Below are 5133 nucleotides of genomic sequence, written 5' to 3' on the forward strand. Positions count from 1 at the left end.
CTCCGTGGACAGGGTTAGAGGCCTGCATGTGATCGCTCTAGATCAGACGGACCCATGAGCAGGTTGGTCGTTGGTTCACAGATACCACAGTGCCTTCGACCTCGCTGGGGTCTTTCGGGAGCCAAACGTCAGCCACCAAACTAGTTCCAACTACAAAAGCCTTTGTAGCCGCGGCACCGGTGCTGGCTCACAGCAGCCTGTACCCTCCAGGACAGGGCAGATTTGTGAGAAGTAAACTGAGGCATGAGGACAAACAGAGAAAAAGGGAAGAGGCTGTCATAGCTCTTTATTAGAAAAGAAGCTCCTGGACAAGGCTCCGTGGTCTAGCAAGTAGCCCAGGGAAGTCGCGCCCAGTGAGGAGAGTGGTGGGTTTTTAAAGGAGGGGCCGAGGAGGGTCCCTTTGGGAAGGGGGCGGGGCTGCAGCTGCCGGGGATTTTCCACTGCCGTCATGTTATTTCCTCAGTCCAGTTGTCCAGCCGTTGCAGGTGGGGAGGAAAGATAGTTATTCTTGGAGCTGCGTTTCCTGGTATGTGCAGGGAGAAGGGTTGAGGCCCTGGCAGCAACTGCCCGTGTGGGGAGTCCCAGGCTCAGCCTCAACAGCCCATTGTACCAGTGGAGACGGGGGCTAGCTTCTTGGGCTAAGCCCTGTACATGGGACTTCTGCCCTGTCACAGCTTCTCCAGTGAAAACCAACCGGATCCAGGCCCTGACGGGAGACGCAGCCGCACAGCCTCGGGACCAGCTGTTTGCCACCCTGGACATGGCGGCCTACACAGGCTCCCTGCCCTCGCGCCTGACCGTGCTGTACGTGGACACCATTGGCTTCCCCTCCCGACTGCCCCACGAGCTCGTCGCCTCCTCACCGCCACCTGGTGGATGTGGCTTGTGATCTGAGAGCAGCCCCTTGGAGGCCGGCCACGCTGTGAGTAAGGGGGCTCAGCCAGGATTCCCCGAGGAATTCCCAGGGACAATTTGGGGCAGAGACCATGCACAGGGTGCCCACCTAGGACAGAGAAGACGGGCACCAGGGGGCCAACGAGGGGGAGAGAGCCTGGGCTCCAGGGGCCCACTTGAGATCCTGAGACACCAGGCACCCTGTTACCACCTGGGACAGAGACTAGGCACTAGGGGGTTTACCAAGGACAAAGAGGTCAGGCACTAGGGGATTCACATAGGACAGAAAGGCCGAGAACTAGGGGTCCCACCTGGGATCCAGAGAAGCCAGGTACCCAGTGTCCACCTGGGATAGAGGCTAGGCACCAAGGAACCCACCTGGGGCAGAGAGGTTGGGCACAACGTGGCCCACCTGGGTCATAAAACCGCAATTCCTAGGGGCCGATCTGGGGCAGAGAGATTAGCCAAAACGGGGCCCACATAGGATCCAGAGAAATCAGGCACCGAGTGTCCACCTGGGAATGAGAGGTTGGGCACTACAGGGTTCACCTGGGGCAGAGAGGCCGGGCACAAGGGGTCGGGCACAGTAGAAAACCCACCTGGGTCACACTACCAGGACATCTGGGTGCCTACCTGGGCCAGAAAGGCCACAGACTAGGATGCCCACATGGGGTCCAGAGAAGCCAGGCACCCATTGTCCACATGGGACAGATGCTGGGCACCAGGGAACCCACTTGGGACAGTGAGGCTGGGCACTAGGGGGTTGCTTAGGACAGAGAGGCTGACACCAGGGAACCCACCTGGGACATAGAAGCCGAGTATAAGGGGGCTCACCTGGGACAGAGAGACCGGGCACATGAGGCCCAGCTGGGGCAGAGAAGCCGAGTATAAGGGGGCTCACCTGGGACAGAGAACCTGGGAGCCAGGGGGCCAATCTGGGGTAGAGTGTCTGGGTACCAGGGCGCACTAGGGATCCTGAGACACCAGGTACCCTGTGTCCACCTGAGACAGAGAGGCTGGGCACTAGGGGGTTCACCTAGGAAAGAGAGGCCTGGCACCAAGGGGACCACCTGGTACAGTGAGGCCACACACTAGGGAACCCATTGGGGCAGAGAGGCCGTGTACCAGGGGCCCCACCTGGGGCAGAAAAGCCAGGTACCCAGTGTCCACCTGGGACAGAGACGCTGGGCACCAGGGAAACCACATGGGACAGTGAGGTTGAGTACTAGGGGGCTCACTTAGGACAGAGAGGTTGGCACCAGGGAACTCACCTGGGACAAAGAGGTTGAGCACTATGGGGTTCACCAATGACAGAGTGACCGGGCACCCAGTGTCCACCAGGGACAGAGAAGCTGGGCTCCAGTGTTCTCACCTGTGGCAGAGAGGTCAGGTAACAGTGGGCCTACATAGGACAGAGAGGCCGGACACCAGGGGGCCCACCTGGGATAGAGAAGCCAGGCACCAGGGAGCTTACCTGGGGCAGAGTGGCCGGGTACCAATAGGCCCAATTGGGACAGAGAACCTGGACAACAAGGAGCCCACCTGGGACAGAGAGACCAAGCACCAACCAGCCCACCTAGAACAGAGAGACCGGGCTCTAGGGCACCCAACTGGTATCCAGAGAAGCCAGGCACTCAGTGTCCACTTGGGATAGACAGGGTGGGCATCATGTGGCCCACCTGGGACAGAGAGGTTTGACACTAGGTGGATTATCCAAGACAGAGCAGCTGGCACTAGGGAACCCACCTGGGACAAAGAGGTTGTGTACTAGAGGGTTCACCAATGACAGAGTGGCCGGGCACCTAGTGTCTACCCGGGGCAGAGGAGGTGGCTTCCAGGGAACCCACCGTGGGCAGAGAGGTCAGGCACTAAGGGGTTCACCTAGGAGAGATATGCCAGGCACCCCGGGCTCACCTGGAGCAGAGAGGCCAGGAACCCAGTGTCCACCTGTGACAGAGAGACTGGCACTAGGGAACCCATTAGGGACAGAGAGGTTAGGCACTAAGGGGTACACCTAGGTCAGAGATACCGGGCACCATGGGCCCATCTGGGACAGAGAGGCCGGACACCATGGGACCCACCTGGGGTGGGAAGGCTGGGCGCTAGGGGGTCCACTAGGGACATCTAAGCGGGGCACCAGGGGATGCACCTGGGCCATCCAACCAGAGCACCAGGGCTCCCACCTGGGGCAGAGAGGCCGGGCATCAGGGGGGGCCAACTGGGATCCAGAGAAATCAGGCACCCAGTGTCTACCTGGGACAGAGAGGCCGGGCACCAGGTGGTTCTCCTCAGACAGAGAGGCCGGGCACCAGGGGGCCCACCTGGGATCCAGAGAAGCGAGGCACCCAGTGTCCACTGGGGACAGACAGGGTGGGCATTATGTGGCCCACCTGGGACGGAGAGGCTGAACATTAGGGGGATCACCTAGGACAGAGCGGCCAGACACTAGGGGTCCCACCTGTGATTCAGAGAAATCAGGTCCAGAGCGTCTACCTGGGACAGAGGGATTGGGCACCAGGTAACCCACCTGGGACAGAAAGGTCAGGCACTACAGGTTTCAACTAGGACAGAGATGCCGGGCACCACGGGCCCACCTGGTATAGAGAGGCAGGGCGCCAGGGGCACAAACCTGGGGAAGAGAGGCCTAGTACTTGGGGGCCCACCTGGGTAATCCAACCGGGGCACCAGGGGTCCCTCCTGGGACACTCAATCGGCGCACCAGTGGCTCTACCTGGGGCAGTGAGGCCGGGCATCAGGGGGGCTATCTGGAATCCAGAGAAGTCAGGCATGAAGTATCTACCTGGGAAAGAGAGGCTGGGTACCAGGGAACCCATCTGGGATTCACAGAACCTAGGTACCCAGTGTCCACCTGGGGCAGAGTGGCCGGGCACCAGGAAGCCCACCTGGGACATCCAACCTGGAAACCTAGGGGCTGACCTGTGGAAGAGAGGCCAGGCACCAGGGTACCCACTTGGGATCCAGAGAAGCCAGGCACCCAGTGTGCACCTGGGATAGGGGCTGGGCACCAGGAAACCCACCTGGGACAAAGAGGTTGGGAACAACGGGGCCCACCTGGCTCATACCACCGCGATACCTGGGGGCCGACATGGGACAGCGAGGCCAGGCAACAGGGGGCCCACTTGGGATCCAGAGAAATCAGGCACCCAGTGTCCACTTGGGAATGAGAGTCTGGGCACTATGGGGTTCACTTAGGGCAGAGAGGCCTTGTACCAGAGGGGGGCTACCTAGGACAGAGAACATGGGCACTAGGGGGCTCACCTGGGGCAGAAAAGCCAGGCACCCAGTGTCCACCTGGGACAGAGAGGTTGGCACCAGGGAACCCACCTGGGACAAAGATGTTGGGTACTAAGGGGTTCACCAATGACAGAGTTACCGGGCACCCAGTGTTCACCAGGGACAGAGAAGCTGGACTCCAGGGAACGCACCTGGAGCAGAGAGGTCAGGCACCAGGTGGCCCCCCTAGGACAGAGAGACCGAGCACCAGGGGGACCACCTGGCTCAGAGTAGCCGGGCACCAGGGAGTTTACCTGGGGCAGAGAGGCCAGGTACCAATAGGCCCAACTGGGACAGAGAACCTAGCCAACAAGTAGCCCACCTGGGACAGAGAGGCCAGGCACCAGCTGTTCCCCCTAGGGCAGAGATCCCAGGCACTAGGGCTCACACCTGGGATCCAGAGAAGCCAGGTAATCAGTGTCCACCTGGAACAGCCAGAGTGGGCACTATGTGGCCCACCTGGGACAGAGAGGTTGGACACTAGGGGGATCACCTAGGACATACAGGCCCGGCACGAGGGGGCCCACCTGGGATTCAGAGAAGTCAGGCACAGAGCATCTACCTGGGACAGAGAATCTGGCCACGAGGGAACCCACCTGGGACAGAGTGATCAGGCACTGAGGGGTTCACCTGGGACAGAGAGGCCGCACATCCTGTGCTCACCGGGCACTGAGAGGCTGGGCACCAGGGCACCCACCTGGTGCAGGGAGGCTGGGCACAAGCAGGCCCACCAGGGTCAGAGAGGTAGGGTACGAGGCAGCCCACCTGGGACATCAAACCGGAACATCTTGGGACCAACCTGGGGCAGAGAGGCCAGGCACCAGGGTGCCCCCTTTTGGTCCAGAGAAGCCAGGCACTCAGTGTCCACCTGGGACAGGCAGGGTGGCCACTATGTGGCCCACCTGGGATGGAGAGGTTGGACTCTAGTGCGATCACCTAGGACAG

The sequence above is a fragment of the Echinops telfairi genome, unplaced genomic scaffold (genome assembly GCF_000313985.2).
Source record: "Echinops telfairi isolate 266 unplaced genomic scaffold, ASM31398v2 ScPeMD7_7409;HRSCAF=8447, whole genome shotgun sequence".
Classification (NCBI taxonomy): Eukaryota; Metazoa; Chordata; class Mammalia; order Afrosoricida; family Tenrecidae; genus Echinops; species Echinops telfairi.